The following is a 19,196-nucleotide window of genomic DNA, read 5'->3' as shown; positions in this document are numbered from 1 at the left end:
CACTCCCTCTTAACCGATACATCATCCCCTTTCCAATCTCTCCCCACATCGGTTTTTCTCCTTTCTCTCTTGCAATTGCTCTCAACACCGGTAAGCTCCCTCTCTCCTTCTCCCTCTCGGTTCTCATCTTTTTCATTCACTCCCTCTCATCATCGTCTTGGATTCCTCAAGGTGATACCCCCTTCGTCGTGAATCGGAGTCGTAAGAGGAAGTAAAGCTTTTTCACTACGTTGAACTATCCGGGAAAGGTAATACAAGGCCTCAACTCTCGTTTAATTCGAAAAAACATGCATGTAGGACGTTTTGGGAAGGTTTAGATGCTGAATAGGTTTTGTGATTATGTGTTGTTGTCGAGCATGTTTTGTTGGTAACTGACAGTGGGTTCCGACCCCGTTTTGACTGAGCAAACGATCTCCTTTTGGTACGAAATTTTAACCGTATAAACTTGGATGTGTCTTCGGTGTGGTGTGTAAATTTCAGCTTCATTGGATGTCGTATGATTTTACTATGATTTTTGCAAGTAAACTGCGCAGTTCTGCGTGTGGTGTGTTCTGGGTGTTGTTTGTGTGTGCTTTGGGTGTGTTTCTGAGTGTTGTGCTTTTGTGATGTATGTGGGTGTGTTTGGCCAAGAGATGGCTCGGAGGAATCAGTGTTTGGTTCGAGAGTTTTCGTGTGTGTTGGCCGAGAGTGTTGGGTTCAACCTAGGGCAGTTTTGTGGAGAGTCTGGAAGGGATGATCCCAGGTGTTTGGGTGTGTTTTGGGATGTAGAATGCGTGGTGTGTTTGTCGTATAGGGTTTGAGAATCGGGGGTCAGAGGAAAAGGGGTGTAAATTAGGCGCCGAGCAGACGGCCGAGGTGGTCGGCCGAGGTGCCGAGCCGGACGGCCGAGACGGTCGGTCGAGGTGCCGAGCCGGACGGCCGAGACGGTCGGCCGAGGTGCCGAACAGGCGGCCGAGACGGTCGGCCGAGGTGCCGAGCCGGACGGCCGAGATGGTCGGTCGAGGTGCCGAGCCGGACGGCCGAGACGGTCGGCCGAGGTGCCGAACAGGCGGCCGAGACGGTCGGCCGAGGTGCCGAGCCGGACGGCCGAGATGGTCGGCCGAGGTGCCGAGCTGTGCCGAGACAGGTGCCGAGCTGAGCCGAGACAGGTGCCGAGCTGAGCCGAGACAGGTGCCGAGCTGTGCCGAGACAGGCGGCCGAGGTGCCGAGCCAGGCGGCCGAGACGGTCGGCCGAGGTGCCGAGCCAGGCGGCCGAGGTGCCGAGCCAGGCGGCCGAGACGGTCGGCCGAGGTGCCGAGCCAGGCGGCCGAGACGGTCGGCCGAGGTGCCGAGCCAGGCGGCCGAGACACCGAGCCAGGCCGAGACGCCGATCCTTTTTCCGAGCTTTTTCCGAACCTTTCCGAGCCAAGTGAGCCGTTGCACAGTAAGGGTATGCCAGGACTTGGAGTGCTGTGTTCGTGTGTCGTGTGCGCGTTTTGGGTACGTCGTTTGCGTGCGGGGTGTGTTTCGAACGTGTGACTTTGTGTGTTTGTTTTGTAATATGTTGTTAAGTGTATGTTCGTGTAACGTGCTAGATGTTGAAGTCGTCCACGTAGGATTCATGCATTGTCGTTTAAAGTCTCGTCTCTTCTGACTCTAATCATGATATTATTTATCTTTCAAAAGGGTGATCTTTTTCGAGGAAAGTGTGGTTGAAGGGAACTGTTTTAAAAGCTAAGCAATCGAGGTGGGCTTTTCTACCCTACTTTTATGTGGGTTATCTTTAAATACGGACTTTGTTCCGGAAATGTTTATGGAGGTGAACTGTTTGTCTTGCCAATTATTTCGTTTTGAAACCTATCTGAAGTGGTTTACCACATATGTTTAATCGAATTCGGGTCTGTTGGGCTGCGAACCCTCAGGCTAGTGTACACGAGACTGGGTGCCATCTGAGAGCAAGTTGGCCGGTCTAGATGACCTGGGGTGTGGCCACGCCCCTTGTCATGGTTTGGATCAGATAGTGTATGATTGAGGGAATAAGGGTGGCAATATCGGAAAATGACTGCGCAGTCGAATTTATGAAATGTATTTTGTGTACTTGGGTTATTTTCATTATACTCAAAACCCCAATGTTACACTGTTATGGCATGACAAACTATGTTTTTGGCGTGTGTCCACTGAGTGCATAAGTACTCAGCCCTGCATGTTGTTTTCTTAATGTGCAGGTTGAGCGGCGATGGGGAGGACGGATGTTGAGCAGTTAAAGCCAAAGTGTGTATTTACATTTTGGATGGTGTCGTGTCGTCATACCCGGCATCATCTGTCTTTTGGTCTTTTCCGCTGCTTGTAAACCGTCACGATGTTTTCATTTAAAACTCTGAATACTTTAACTCAAGAATGTCGTCACAGTACTTTGTTTTGAATTGAATTTCCTTTTGTTAAATGTTTTGGGTCAAATATTCTTGTTACCCCCTTTCTTCCCCGCTTCTTTATCCCCCCCCTAGTCGCGGTCCACCGTACTTCCTATCCTTAGGAAATGCGGGCGTGACATTGATGACTTAGGGAGTTTCAGACAATGCAATAGTTGTAACTGACTGATTTGGTGAAATATGAATTATCGTGGTGATGTATATAATTCATAGTCTAATAGTGCATCCTCTTTAGAAACTAGAAGGTCAGACGAGCACTAGCCAGATACAAACTCTTCATGAGGGAAAAGAAAGATTGCAGCTAAAGCTTCCCTCTAAAGGAACGCATTTTTTGTGTCAGAAAAAAAATGCAAAATTTCCACGAGAAAAGATTATAACAATTGATAAATTAAAATAATTGATGTCTATGGTATGGCATACCTATTTTCATTATACTTGAGACATGAAACGTCAAACAAAATAAATAATTAACCATCATACATTGACAAATAGCTGAAACTCTTCTTACTAATCATTTGTATCTGATTGCAGTGACAAAAACCAAATGAGGAAATGATGTCACTTGAACAGTTCGTGGAAGTTTTTCGATTATATGATTAAAATGACAAAAATATTTATACTGGTAAACTTACAAATTCATTGTATGTGCTAAGTGACTTGTGAACATAGCAACAACAGTTTGGGAAGCCCTCATTATTCCATTTCACAAGATACCAGCATATTCAAAAAATTAGTTGGTTAGGTTTGAGTTCATAATTTGCCACTAGATCCATAGGCACACTATACTTGCAAATTTACTTGCAAATTACATGCAAAATACAAATAACATTGTCCACAGATGACATTGTACTACCATTTTAAGCTAAGATAAGATCGGAGGTGATCGACAAGTCTAGGTTATTGCAGGTGCTCAAACTCTCACCTTTTCATTTAAAAGTTACTTTCATAAAATTAACATCCATTTGTTAAAACCAGCAATTTGATCAAAATATCTCTTCAAGCACATCATTGGTGTGTTCAAATAGGCAAAGACATTTTCTAAGAAACTCAGATGTCATGCTTCGAGTCTTTTCGACCTTCAATCATGAATAGCAAAGAAACCATGGCATGGAATCCATAGCACTCTAAAATTTTAAAATTAGTTGTACTGATGGAAAGCTTACAAAGTTTATCATGATGAATAACAGAAAATTTGAATCATCTGACAAGACATCTGCCAAGCGCATTGCATTAAGTTCCAGTTGCCCCTTCGGGTAGCTTGCCTCAGAGGGAGCATTAAACATTTTTTTAGCAACGCAAGAACCTATACAAAACAAATGCCCATGATACCACCAAGGAAGACAAAATGACAAATTGACAACTGCATATGTATAGAAGGCAAAATCTTCTCAAAGTGCAGATATTGCAATGCTTATTGTATAGGAAATACTATAAACATTTGTTATAGACCGAACTGCGACTGGGCAATACTACAAACAAGAAAAAGTTTGAAATGTCGGATTTGGGTTTTCTCGTGTGTAAAATTTCTGCAGCACATTTAAGATAATTTTAGTTTCATTTTCAAAGTACAAAACTTGCTGGTTATTCAATGTTATTGTAACAATAGATCTAAAGGGTCTGGGAATTCTTTTTCTATTATAAATGCAATGACACATGTATCTCTCTGAGAGTTATGATAGAAACTGCATGATGCTTTGACTTTAGAAACCAATACCTTGAGTCCAACAGACTTTGACACATCCTGAGTTGATGTTTTGCTGGCCACCTCTTCCAGGTAGGATACACTTTCAGCTTCACAAAGGTGCAACAACTGCAGCAGAAAAAAATACATTTACTTCAAAGAAATAAGGGCTGGTTTACACAACCACACCAAGCACAAGCACATAAAAATTTTAAGGTGCGCTAACTTTACCAGCAGCAGTTGTATTATTCAAAGGCATAAATCCACTAATCTTAATTGGAAAGTGCACTCGCAATAGGTAAAGCTTTAGATTTTAGGTGAGAGATAGCAGCCATGTACGAGGAAATATTGTCTAAGCCCAATAATTTTAAGTTCATGACAGCCTAAACCAGAATAAGAACGGCTACATTACCACACTACTCCTGAATTAATAAACATGACACAAGGGAGAAAATAAATAATAAAGAAACAAAAGGGGAAAAGAAAAAGAGAAAGTAAACAGGAATTAAGAAAGAATTCAGAAGTGTGAGATTTTAGTTCTCTAGCGGGATAAAGTTATAAATGCTATTAATAGAACTTGTAATATGCTAATTCACAGTACTAATCTAGCTTAAAAATAATTGACTGCCCAACATTGTATAATCATTCTCTAGTGTAACAATTACTTTATCCGTCCCCCAGTACTATAGCACAATTACTATGTCTGGTGTCCCCTAAAATTTAGCACTTTCCATTTTGGTTCATGAAGACACTCTAGTTTATATTTCAAACTTCAAATGACACATTTATCAAAAAACCACATTTTTTCACAACATAGTGGGACCCTCAATAAAACCCGTTATCCACTTAAACCACATCGACCAAATGTGCTATACTATTGGGAGACAAGGAATTACATTCCCACGTATCAAACATCAACTTTTTCACCCAAGCTCAAATGTAACAAACAAATCCTAGGACGTACATCAACATGCATCAGATAAAGCTGCAGCCACATAAGCAAATCAAGCTGATTATGGAATCTCTTACTATCTCACTTGGACAGAAATAAATGAAGTCCCGGAGCAGAAACATGTATGCAAAATAGAAATTCCAGCTCAAGTTCCCTGGAGCAGAAACATGTATTCACCACATTTGACATTTTAAAGAAATGTCAATGCTTTCAGGCAGTGAAAACTCTAATCAGATGAAAGGATAAAATCTTGTTCTTCACAATGCATTCCCGGAACAACTTTTGCTGACACAAGGACTGTAGAAATTGAAGAGAAGAATCACACTCTGGCAGAGGTGATTCAAGGTCTCTTCAGTAGTAGGGAAAGCACTTCCAGATGAATCGTTGGTCTGCAGAAACTTGACATCTACACAAACAGCAGCAAATTCTGCCTCTATGAATATGTACACCTGCCACCAACTCTACTTACTCAGCCACAACATTACTTGATAACACATTGAAATAACAACAATCAAGATGATGGAGTAGGAAGATTTATACCATTAAACAAGTAATTTAATGTTCTTAGTTTTCACCAAATCCTGGATTGCTACCTTGTAATATGCATTCAATGCTTGAGCAACCTCTTGGTAGCGTGGAGAAACAATTTTATAATACAAACTACCAGAGCCGAATGAAGAAGAACCATGCCATTGGGTATGGTGTGAGATTCCTGGATACGAAGTAGTAAGTACATATCTACAAACAACAGAGGAAAGATCTAAACTTTCAAGGAAATGAATACTGACATGTCTGTATGGACCAAGTAGAACTAGCAGATTGAAGACCAGGTCAATCAGTTGCTCTGATATCTTCACATCATCAAGCAATATCTGAAGAAAACATATGATGATATATGAATTAAGGGGGATACAAAGGATGTATACAAATATAACCATATCATGATACACGTAACAAGTATGATGCCAAAAGTTGAGAATGTCAATAATTTTCAAGTACAATAAACAACAAAGATAAATTAAGAAAGAGCTAGGATCAATGTGAAGATAAGGAGCTGTGAATCATAATTATTAAAGGTTAAAGACCAAAAGGGCCCTGGAGAAGTGGAACTAAAATACCTACACAACATTAAGTAGCGCATTTTATTGGTGAGTTTATGAGCTTAGGAAGTTGTGGTTTATGCAAAAACATTAGCAACTGCACATACCTAAAACTAGAGGAAATTAAGCAGAAAGGTTGTCAGGATAACTAGAAAAAAACTTGTTAAGATACTTTTAAACCTCAATCTATTACAATAGTTTCCTAAAGCAAAAAGAAGGAAAGTGAAAACAAAGATACTGTTACATGATGCAGTGGAAAAAACCAATATAAGAGAATACATGTCACTAGTAAAGTAACCAAGTCAAAATAAAAAATTCTTTCAATCCGTGTATGTTTGTCATCTTGCATCAATCAGCACACAAATCCAATTATAAGTGTAATATAGGGCTTTTGAAAACTAACAAAAATTAGACCAGTGTCGTCTGCTTGGTATGATGATAGATAATACAGTTTGACTTCCGATAACCTGTTCAATTTTGGGCACTCGAGAGGCAAGATGAATCATGGAATGCAAGAGAAGAATTCCACATAGCAAATACTTGAATGTGGATTTGTCCATTTCCCAATCTATAATCACTGCAATAAGGTGACGAGGAAGATTCCTTGCATATTTTTCCATGTCAACCTGCAATAATCATGTAATTCCAACATGTGCATTCCGAAGTATAAATACCAATAACAATATCTGTAACATAAACAGTAACATTTAGAACAACCCTATTAATTTCTACGAGTACATCCCTAATACAACAAGCCAAGAAATTGAAGATTTGACCTCTGCAGAGTTCCCAACAAACTACAGTTCCAGCATCACACAACTGTTTCACCATCAAAATCGAGAGAGAAATAAAGTCAGTCAGTGGGTCTAGCTTGCAAAATGGCTGAGACCAAATTCTAAGATAAATGCTCAAAGGAATAACACCAATCTACAAATAAACAAGCGATGACCTGCTCTTTCAACCCAAGAATGTTTGGACATCACAATAAGTTTAATAGCTTCACAAATCAAGATGGGAACCCATATATCATGACCCAGATCTAACTCCCTAACATATCTAGCCAAACCGGAAGATAAAATTTATAAACTGGAAAGTTAATGGAAACAACTTAGTTAGGCCGAGAAGTCCACGGCAGTCCACCGCTGCAACGACTGCTTGGTGGATTCTGGAGAGCCGCTCGGAGAGAATCGGCGGCACCGAAATCAGACGGTGAGTCCGTGAGGAGGTCGACGGTGACGTGTATCCCGCCTCGTCGATTTAAATAAACACTGACATGCAACAAAGACAGTGAAATTCCAAAAAGGAACACAAAATAGCAGGAAAATACAAATAAACAAGGAAAAGGACAATACCGCCAAGAAATTTAACAAATTAAAACTCCATAATACACCTAATCACCTACACCCATTTTTTGTAGCTTAATTTGCACGCATTATCACAAACTACAACTTCGCCCCCAACACTACCACTCAGTAACGCGCCGCTGGGAACTAAACCAGTTTCGCAAACCCATGTCAAACTCCATTTCCACAAAACTAAAATAAACATAGAACTAAAAGCAAATTCAGCGAGAAAAAAGTTACCGGAGATTGCTTCGACGTCGGCGGCGCCTGGAGCCACGATGAGCAGCCGGAATCGGAGGCGTCGTCGCAGCCGGAGAAGTCGAGACTAGAAAGTGAGGCGGTTAATGGGAGTGATACTTTTTCTAACGGGAATTCTAATTTGGGGGAATTCAAATCGAAAAAGAATTTTAGATAGAAAGGGTAATTTATTTGGGCTGGGATTAATTCCTTGATGGGTGTGTTGAAGGGAACGAATCCTCTGATGTCTATAAAAACACAGTGCATTAAACGCAGAGGAAATGGAGTAAAATGCAGACATACAAGTTATCTTCATTTTCAACTCATTTTCCCTTTTATTATGGTTTAGGCAAATATTAATACAAATTGCATTTCAACCCCATGGCCCACCATACAGCACGACTTCTTTCATACTCCGTATAGTACACGTATCATTTTTTACAAAAGTTGGTTTTTTATTTTTATCACTAATTACTTAAGACTGATTTGTTTTATTGATATATTTATAAAATATAATATAAAAATATTTTTTAATTTTTACGTTGAATACTCCATCCGTTCCGCGGTAGTTGAGTCATTTCTTTTTCTGCACTCGTTTAAAAAATGATAATAAATAGTTAAAGTAAAAAAATAGTAAAGTAAGAGAGAGTATAATGTAGATAAGAGTCTTCTATACATTATACTCTCTCTTACTTTATTTTTTCTCCACTTTAACTATTTATTACTCCCTCCGTCCCAATTTAAGAGTCACTTTTTGCCATAAAAGTCCGTCCCAGTTTAAGAGTCACTTTTAGAATTTTCCATATTTGGACATACAATTTTACCCCACTCTTCATCAAAATTACATCTAAATGCCATTATCAACACTAAAATAATTCAAAACATAAACCCCACATTTAATTAATCCCTACCCCACCCAACCCACCCAACCCTTACATTACTCTCCTTTCCCCACTCTCTCTCCACCCTCCCCCTTCCGATTCACTCTCGCTTGAACCCTAATCGGCGCCTCAGTTTTGTCGCCGCTCTAAACCCGCCGTGACTCCATCACCGTTGCCTTATCATGGCTGATGATCGGGTTGCAACGCCGGAGGCGCAGCCAGAAACCCTAATCGTCCCTGACACTCCACCGGAAGTCCTTGACCGGTGGGAAAGCGAACGAGCGGTCGATTGGTACCACTGATCGGGAAATCGACCACCGTTTGGTGGCGTTGATGGGTCTGAAACACCTCATTCATATGAGGTTGTCCCAGAATCTTAATTTCCAGCTTCGGTTGGGGTCTTCGACGGATCTGAAACCCAACCACCGTCCCACCCCTGTGCGGAATCCGAAGCTCAACCACCGTCTTCTCCAAAGGTGTACACCGAGAATGAGAAAGCTATGTTGTTGATCTTGTTGCCTAGCATGAAAGATTTCCTCTAATCTTTGTTTCTTCGGTTGAGGTAAGCCACCCCCTATATAGGGTTTGGAGGCTGTTTGTATGGATTTGATTGAGGAATGTTGGAGGTTTTGACTTGTTGTGTCGGTTTGGAGACTCTGATTGAGTGTTATTTGCCCTATGTGATGAAATTTTCTGAGTTATGCATGCTATTATGTGTATACATTGTGTTGGTTGGTGAATCAATTAGCATCTTAAGAAGATGCAATAATAGATTTTTAGTTAAATTTTATCACGGTACGAAGTAGGAGAATGTGATCAATTGTTAACTAATTAGCAATCCAAAATTAAGACCAATTTTTAACCATTAGATTAGGAGATCTAGTGGTTGATATAATGTCAAGTAGATTATATTTTAAATTTAAATAATTATTAAATAAAATTAAAGGGTATTAATGTCAACTCCCCTCTTATTAAAATTATCCCAAAACTTTAAATTTACGTAACTCGCTCGATTTAAATTATTTTTTCGCAAAAAATACATCAATTTAAAGGTAATTTTATAAGGATTCTAACGAGATCTCAATTGCATATGTTCCGACGACATTCAGATGATGGCATTATATAAGTTATGTAATGTCATGTTTTGTCTTGAGCATTGTCTATCTGTTTGACTAGCAAAGGGGAGCATACCTACTAGATAAATTATGTTACTACCGAATTCAGGTCCTTGCTCAGACTAGTCGGGCGTCATCCTTCAAGTTGGTCAGTCTAGTGACTGTCGTGGAATGTGGTCACATTCCGTGTTAAAGTATGTTTAGATATGATATATGTTAAATGAACTTAGACTAAAGTAGAATTTTACGTATGAACTATGTTAGTGTTTCTCGGGCTGTTTTAAAATAAAAGGTCGCGTTAATCAATTGTGGCTTAAAGTTTCTTTTCCGAAAAATAAAATTGTGCAGGTTGAGCGGCAACGATGATAGGATATGTTGAGCAGAGATGACAAGCTTTTAATAGTATAATGTGGAGTGCATTATGTATCCATACATAATGTCATTCATTCTTGAACCATTCGCTACAATTTAAACTCGAGTCTATGTTCATTATATTATGCGTGTGCTCTGATATATTTTATGTTTATCCCAAGTCATCTATATCTATACATATAAAAGGGAAGTTTTGAAGAAAATAACAGAAGTGTCATTATGATATTATAAATTAAAATAATTGATTACATATCATAAATTTAGAGAAGTCAAAAAGTTTTTTGTTATTATCATAATAATAATGGGGAAGTGAATGGTTTTTGAAGAAGACGAAGTTAATTATATTCTATGAACCATATATTTGTTATTAATATTCTAAATATATATTAAAAGTTGAAGTAAGTGCATATAAAGTTTATTAATTCGAATTATGTTAATGACAAGTCATAGTTGAATGCAAATTCAATCAATATTGTTATCTTTTTGATTCATGTGAAAGTGGCAATTATATATGTCTACTTTCATACTCCTACGTAGAAGAAACATGAAGAGGCCTCAATTAGAAAAGCCATTGTAGGACGAGTAAAGTGCAGGACATGATTGGGGAAGAGTTCACATATGAATTTTTTTATGGAACATATAGATGTAATAAACACTTATTGGGTTTAAAATGTTACTTATATTACTCTAAATCAAGATTAGAATTATTAATTGTGATTTAGTTTATAATATTTTTATTTTATTCACACTTACAATTATACCAACATTTCTATTTAATTAAGTTGTTATTAGTATCAAATATACAAATTTCAAATTACAGAAATAGAACAATATATATTTACAAGATTTCAATTTACCATGCATAGCACGGGGGAGATACTAGTTTCAATTAAGTTGCACATTTTTTTCCCTTTCTTTTTCGCTTCATAACATCCCCTAGTCACGGTAAACCGAGCTTTGTATCCTTAGAAAGTGCTTCGTGACATATCATGTAGTATGACATATTTTGTTTTCCTTACTAATTTTACTGATACTTCCTCCGTCCATGATTGTGTTAGAGTTTTGTATACTAGAAATCACATTTCGAGTGATTGCATACTATAAAAACACTTATTTTAATTTCTAAGGAATAAAACAGATTATTTTTGTAATAATGATTGTTATGTTTTACATTTAACGGTTGTTTATGTCACGCCCGCATTTTCTAAGGATAGAAAACACGGTTGATCGCGACTAGGGGAGGATTTAAGAAGTGGGAAAGAAAGGGGAAAACAACGCAACTCGACCATAGCTCGAAACAACTGGGAATGGCTCGAATAAAATCAGAGTATCTCAACAATCAACAACTCAAAAATGAATATTATCTCAGCGATACAAGATCTCAAAAGAAGGACAACTACTCAGCGGAAGCATTTGAGAGAAGGAATATGCCACGTGTGAAGATATGACACATTCTAAACACTTAAATTTCTTGCTCAACACTCACCGCACCCGTCACGCTCAACCTGCACATTTTTAAAAAGAAATGCAGGGCTGATGCCGAAAACATTTTATAAAAAGTATTTATCATGCCACTATTGAGTGACCTCGGGGTTTTAACTTTAGAAATTCCCGAGACACTAAAATAATTTCCGTTGTAAAATTCGGCTGATCAACCATTTTCCCATAGCTGTCTACCATATCTGATCCATTGATGACAAGGAATGTGGCCACATTCCAAGTCACTAGACCGGCCTACTCGAATAGATAGCGCATGATCTCCATAGGTGTACACTAGCCTGAATAGGGACTCTCTCCCTAGACAGACCCGAATTCGATTATCCATTAATGGCAAAAGCCACATCAGATAGGTTCCATATAATAAAACAAAACACAGCATGACAAATATTCATATCATTTTCACATAAAAATATACTTAGGGCATTGACCTTATTTAAAAAGAAAGCCCACCTCAAACGCTTAACTCCTCAATCACTTTTCGTTCCCACCGCAAACAACGTGCACAAGTTCACCCTTTTTGAAATAACATGATATGCAAAATTAGACTTTGCAAAATAAATAAATTTACCAATGCATGCATTCTAAGTGTGTGCGCTCAATTTATCCTTGTTCTTTCGTAACTAAACTCCATATATTAGAACTCAGTCCAATGACAGATTTGGAAACAATAAATCACGTTAATCAATTAGACACAAAACTCCCAAACGTCACTTATTTTGTCGATGGTCACTGAACTGAAATAGGCCAAGTATTTAAATTCCCAACATCATAAATTCCAATTATTTAATAAACTAGATCAGCCCATGGACCAAACGTTATTAGTAGTACTCCTTAACTAGCTATACGATTAAGTCCAAAAGAAAAGTCAAATCAACAAATACTTGATACTCCCACATCACTACTCTCTCATTTTTTTTATCTCATCTCAAAACAACATCTTTCTCTCTCTCTCTCTCTACAGCTCACGTCTCTCTCTCCCTCAATTTTTCATCCAAAGACATGAACAGGGTATCCATCTCCCTCACTCTACACGTCTATACTCCCTTAACCAACACATGTATATGTATATCAAGGAAAAGGAGTAAATAATACTCCTATATACTCCCAGCCATAGCCACACGTCTTCTTCATCAATCCAAAACAACTCTCTCTCTCTATAGTTATCAAAATTCACTTCTCTCAGTCATCTTCTACAATTCACAAAATCGGAAAATCCCAACTTCTATCTCTTATTCATCTCTTCCTTATCCAAGTTCTCGCTCGCCGCCGCTTCTGCAATTCCCCGGCGTCCGTCGGCATCAGCGTCTCCGTCGTCGCCGAGCTCCATTCACAACTGAAATCACGATGTCCGGTTACGTTTTCCCCTTTACCCTTTAATTAAGTTTTCTTTTAATTGTTATTCAGAGTATTACATTTTGTAATTGGGAAAAGGCTAAGTTGAGAGTGGAAAAGTAAATGCGAGGATTAAAACGAAATAACTTTGATTAAACTAAATTGAGAGCAATACAGCGTGAAATTGAAACTAAGCTAATACTTCAGAAAATAAGAAAGCAAGTAAAACCGAGAAGAATCTCGGCGGGTAATTTAGGAATACGCCTACAGATAACAAGTATTCTGCAGCGCTTCTTTAATTCCCCTTTCTAACTATGCATTACTTTATCTAAGCTAAGCTATTCTAGAGAACCGGACCTTCCGCCTGTGCTGTAGCTGTATAGGTCGGCTAATTGGGATTGCGCATCGGGATCATCATAATCGGCTTGAAATACGAAGCCATAGTTATGTTGTGGAGGAGGAGGGGTCTTCTGACTTGGTGGGTAGTGTTATATTTGGTTTCATATTCGGTGTAGAGAGTGCGCAAGTTAAACTCGAGGGTTTGTTGGATAATGGACCGGTCCGGGCGGGTTATTTGAAATGTTTCTGAGAGGTCTACTCCAAATTCGTCACTGGTATCAGATTGGAATGCTTGAAGGGGGCCAAGATCAATAGAACTCAAATTGTTATAATAAAAATCTAAAATCCTAGAGGTACCGGCTAATTTCCATTTTGGATCCAATACCTTTGCAATAAAAAACACGGTTGGAATCTCACTGAAATACTTAAGCCATTTTTCAATCATATAATATAAAACACGCCTTAATTCAGGTGAAGAGGAAGCATTTTTCATTGCAGTTTTAAAACCAAGTGATATATACATGCAATGCTCTAAAACACGAACAGCAGTGCAGTAATAAACACCTGATAATTCAACAGTAGCATTTTTGAAATATTTGAACAAATTAAATAAAGCCACGCTATGTTCCCAACAACTATGTGAAAGATATAAATCATGAACGAGATAGGTTCTATAAAAATCACATAAAGAATCTTCATGCGTCAAAGTAGAATTCAGACAATCATATGTCGAATTCCATCTATGAGACACATCCATAGTAAAATTCGTATATCTAACATTCTTTTGATGGCAATATTTCTTCCATGCTTTGCCAATAGCCAGCTTTTGATGGATTAATCTAACTGCAGTTCTAATAGGACTAACATGCTTTTGCCATAATTCAAGCGCATCTTGTACACATAAATTTAAAATATGATATATGCATCTTTGATGAAAATACTTACCTCCAATTACCGGAGCACAAGCCGCAATCAAATCGCTAATACTTGCGGTGTTTGCAGTTGCATTATCAAAACCAATAGAAAATATCTTGTTGCATAATTGAACTCATTAAAAACTTGTATAATCAAAGAAGCAATTTCGGGTGCAGTGTGTGGAGTTTCAAATTCTCTAAAACCTATTAAACGCTTGTTTAAAGTCCAACTATTGTCCACAAAGTGAACCGTAATGCCCATGTATGAATGCCAGTTAAAACAATCAGTCCACACATCTGAGCAAATGTTCACTTTGTTGCCCAAGTAAACTAAATAACGTGATAATTCAACATTTTTCTCTAAACATTGCCTAACGGTAGATCGGTGAACGGTCATTTGCCCTATTCTTTTGATAGCTACGTTTAAACCACTTTGCATAGTAACCTCCCCCGATTCTTGGCCTTTTATCGCTTTTTGTACTTGCTTGATCAGTTTGGCCTTGCTGCCTTGGTCAAGCGGCATTCCTGCACATTTAACACTTGTTTTGCGCGATAAACCGATCAAGCAGCGTACATTTTACCCTTAAACCGATGCATGAAATGAGCCTTATCAGCATCGTCCACTTTAAGGTAACACAGTCAGTTCTAAAACAAAGGAAAAGCATAATTTCACAACCCAGATAGGCTTTGATTACCTATCGCGAAAGGTTGCAATGTCATTCTGCATATTTCTAAGCTTTACCGAAATCAGATGACATTGGTGTGGTATAGCACTGAACGGATCTAATAGCAAGACATGTCTTTATGCTATCTACTAAAAGACGGGGTCTTGATAAATAATCATTTCTTAATCAATATATTTAGCATTGAACATTCGTTATTGATTATGCATTACTTTGATTTATCAAATGGTGCGGGTTTTCGCAACCCAATAATCATGATATTTTGGGTAGTGTTGATTAATATCTAGCGGTGCTAGGATTGCTATTATATTGGAACGTGCGTCTGGTGAGTCTGGTTTAATAATGTCCTCAAGTGGAGTTCGTTTTATTATTCGGAACCTAGCTAGTTGGAATTTTAATTATTCTATGAATAATAAAAAAATGTTTCCTGAAGTCCACTGTTGGAATTAAAAAGATATTAATTAATTAAGTCTTTAGAAGACATTAATTAATTAATTGACATTTATATCTTAAGCGCGGATAATAACCTTTTAAAAGTGGAAACCCAGATTACTTGTAATTTTGGATTTGGATGGGTAATACAATATTATTATTTAGTTGCTGATAATAATATTCTAATATAAACTTGAATTAAATTGTGGGTTCAATTTAATTAGAAGAGCTAATTGGGTGTGGCCACATCCAACCTCCATACATCCAACCTCCACAGATCCCTGACTTAGCCCAATATGTAACTTAATATAAATAGTAGAATAAATGATAGACATAAGAATAAGTTTATTATTTTTGCTGAAATTTTCGTCCCCCTCTCTCTGAAGGAGTTGGAATTTCTCCCTTTCCTACTTTGTGTAGGAGTTCTGTCTTCTTTATTTAAGTCTTGGTATTTTGATATGATCAGCCCACTTGGTATCGAAATACAGTTGAGGAACCAGTCAGAAGATTTGTGGTCAAGTATTGAAGATCGTCACGTAGAGAAGTAGCAAGCCATCTTCGATTCTTTGGAGAATCAAGAAGGTATAATTCCGTCTCCGTAGAAAAGCATGTTTTAGGTTTCAATTAATTAAGAGGATGTTTTAATTCAAGTTTTGAGCATGATACATGTGATAATTGCGCGAATAGAATTTGTCTAAATAATATGCTAAATAGATCTAATTCTCTTATTTATTTATGCTTCCGCTGTCAACACCATCAGATTGAGTATCACAAGTTTTCCTTTTCGTCCGTCCAAAATTTAGTGTCTCATTTATTTTTACTACTTTTAGTAATGATCCAACTTTGCTGATCCAACTGCTTAAAGGAGATTGATAGGTCGCCTTGTCTATCTTTGTATCACACGCCCTGACATCACCTTTGTTGTGAACAAGCTCAGTCAGTACCTATCAAAGCTATGCGCAGATCACATGCTTGCTGGTGAAGGTGTTCGCAGATATTTGAAGGGCACAATGGGCCATGATCTTTTTTATTCAGCTCGGGGCAGATCCCTCATTGAGCATTCTCTTATGCTGATTGGGCCGGTTTTCCGGACATTAGAAGATCTATCTTCGGATTCTGCTTGTTCCTCGGCACATCCCTGATCTCATGGAGATCAAAGAAGCAACACACTATGTCAAGATCCTCAGCCGAGGCTGAATATAGAGCAATGGCTCTTGCTTGCTGTGAAGTTGTGTGGATTATAGCTTTACTCAAGGATTTTGGTTTAGAAGTAAAGAAGTCGGTGCCTCTTTATTGTGATAGCCAAGCGGCCGTGCACATTAGCACAAACCCTGTGTTTCATGAGCGCATGAAGCATATTGAAATTGATTGTCACACCGTGCGTGAAAAGATAATTGAAGGAGTGATCAAAACCGTCCATGTTCACAACAATCTACAGCTAGCTGACATTTTCACTAAGCCTTTGGTTGTTGCTCCCTTTTACACTCTATTGTTCAAGATAAATTTCAAGAGTGTCTATACTCCATCTTGAGGGGGCCGATTAGAATAGTTCACACAACTAGCTCGAGATGATGGAAGAAGATCGAGCTCAAGTGTGAAGATAAAGAAGTGCCAGCGGTTTTGGTAGTTATTCAGTTGAGTAGTTAATTAGTTATAGAGCTTTCATCCTGTGCTTTTCGTTGTATATGCACCGCGCACCTATCATATATAAGGTGCCTTGTATGTATTGGAATTCATTCAATAAGATTCAAGTTTTCTCTCCCAGAATATCTTTCTCTTTTCTATGCAACTCCATCATGATCATGGAGTTTCTCTCATAGATTTGTTATGCAGCTCCTTCTTTGAGCCTAATTTGATCTTGTTGTCTCTGAGGTGGGAGTTTTGTGGACTCTGCAACATATGTATAATTTGATGGCATGTGGGGAGTTCAAATTCATTTTGATTCGTTTTGTATTAAGTTCTTATGGCCATACTTAGTTTTTACTAGATTTTTGCATTATGTGGTACATATTGCCGTCCACCATATGGTTAATTGCTATCAATTGTAGGTTCGAGAAGCAGTTCTGCAAGCCAATCGGTGTCCATGAAGAAGAAGGTCGTGAAGTTGATGACCAAACCATTGCGTCGGTGTGGAAAATGTGTCCCCATGACTCTAGAAATTGTGGCAGACAATAGTTCGTTTCGAAATACTTGAAGATTGTGTTAATTCGTTTCGAAGTACTTGAACATTGTGGTCATATTTATTTTTAACTTACCAGCTTGCAGTTTAAGTCCATCAATATTACTTTATTGAATTTGTTCATGATTAGTTTATTGAACGATTGCAGATTTGTTCTCGCAGTATTGCTTACTATTGCTTTGTGATTTGTTGTCTTCGGTCAATTACATTAGTACTTGAACAATACAATACTATTAATTGGTAGTTATATACTATTGGTCCGAGATTACATTCCCATTAATTGTTTATTGCTTCCTAAATGGTTGAATTTTTCAAGCGTCGTAATTGCACTGCAATGCTTCACATATTGCAGTACAAAAAGAAAGTATTTCATCTTAAGGTTTCCAAAAATCATAGAATTATATGCCATCAAACAAGTATGCAACAAAGAACATTCAAATTACGTCACCAACATTAGCTACACCAAAATAAAATCGTCTTGTTTTAAGTACAAGTAGTCACCAAATCAAAACATCAGTCAAATCATCTACACAAAAAAAACAATTCAGAAACAAAACCATGTTTGAAGAAGACAAAAGTTCAATAATTGGTCACAGTTTGTGGTAGTCCGTGACCATCTTGTCAACATCTATCGGTCCCTTCTTTGTCCCCTTCTCGAAGTGTTGTACAGTATTTTCCACGAAGGAGCTAGAAGGACTTAGATTTCTTGTTTGTTAGGTCGCATTTCCATTCGTTGAAATTCATGTCCATGTATGTCTCCATATGATGTGAAATGCAAATCCCATAACACGAAACTGCAAGATTTAGTTTGGTAGAATGCAATACACAAGTTAGAAACTTGAATACGCTCATAATGGTATGCCCGACAAAACTGCAAATATATGCACTTAAGTTTGCAAAACTTACTATCATGGAATGAAATATGGGTATTACACATGCAATACTAGCAATCATTCAACTAATGATGCACATTACAATACACATGATGCATTGCAATATTTGGTGATAAACAATATTGTAATATTGTAAATGATGCAATGCAATATGGGTATTGTTATAGAGTGAAAGGCAAAACAGGGATTTAAGGATTTCAAATAATAAATCAAGGAACTGATAGAAATGACTCTCGTTTTATTGGAAGGGAAAAAGAGATGGAAAACTCCTCCTTGAGGCCACGGTTCTCACCGCCTAACAATGATCTCTCTGGATGCTTTCCTAATCTCCAAGACTCTCCTTTTTATAGGAGTTTACAAGAGAGTAAATAAGCTAAGCAATCAATCATATCATTATTATAATATAATACTCCCTCCGTCCCATAGTATATGTCATACTTGGAGATGGCACATGATTTTAGGAGATGTTATTTTGTGTGTTAAGTGGTGAGAAAAAATATAATTTTATAATTGATGTGAGAGGGAACTTTTTCCAAAAGAGGAAATGTACATCTTTTGTGGGACAAAGGAAACTGTGACATCTACTATGGGACAGAGGGAGTAATAGATAATGATGAGAGTTATTAAAGGGAAATAATAGTTGTAATTAGCCAATATCTGTGCATGTCTCAATTAGCAAATCTTGATCCTGATATCTTCAATCCTCTTCACAACGAACTTCTTAATTCCAGCAATTACCATAATCTCCTTAATTCTTGCTGATTTGGCTACTGATTATAATTCGCCACCTGTCGTGGTCCACGTGTGTAGACCTTCCATCGCATATCCTCTTCAT

General features: G+C 38.0%; 3 long non-coding RNA genes across 11 annotated transcripts; 2 read left to right on the top strand and 1 right to left on the bottom strand.

Annotated features, from left to right (window-relative positions):
• Positions 1–3,331: 3,331 nt before the first annotated feature.
• LOC121787372 lies at positions 3,332–8,025 on the bottom strand. 9 transcript variants are annotated; one of them, XR_006047465.1, is made up of 8 exons: positions 7,725–8,025; positions 6,918–7,409; positions 6,609–6,827; positions 5,830–5,913; positions 5,582–5,753; positions 5,054–5,490; positions 4,123–4,218; positions 3,332–3,711 (listed from the first exon to the last, which is right to left on the bottom strand). It is a non-coding gene; the product is annotated as an uncharacterized LOC121787372 (long non-coding RNA). The 9 variants fall into 9 exon arrangements; XR_006047462.1 differs by having other exon boundaries at positions 6,609–6,767; XR_006047461.1 differs by having other exon boundaries at positions 6,609–6,960; positions 7,250–7,409.
• Positions 8,026–12,556: 4,531 nt separating this feature from the next.
• Positions 12,557–16,955, top strand: LOC121787382. Its single transcript, XR_006047482.1, has 3 exons — positions 12,557–12,935; positions 15,756–15,871; positions 16,155–16,955. It is a non-coding gene; the product is annotated as an uncharacterized LOC121787382 (long non-coding RNA).
• Positions 16,956–17,040: 85 nt separating this feature from the next.
• On the top strand, positions 17,041–17,653 carry LOC121787380. The gene is made up of 2 exons (XR_006047480.1): positions 17,041–17,161; positions 17,338–17,653. It is a non-coding gene; the product is annotated as an uncharacterized LOC121787380 (long non-coding RNA).
• Positions 17,654–19,196: the final 1,543 nt, after the last annotated feature.

This window comes from Salvia splendens, chromosome 22, assembly GCF_004379255.2.
Source record: "Salvia splendens isolate huo1 chromosome 22, SspV2, whole genome shotgun sequence".
NCBI lineage: Eukaryota > Viridiplantae > Streptophyta > Magnoliopsida > Lamiales > Lamiaceae > Salvia > Salvia splendens.
This window is presented reverse-complemented; position numbering and strand designations above follow the sequence as displayed.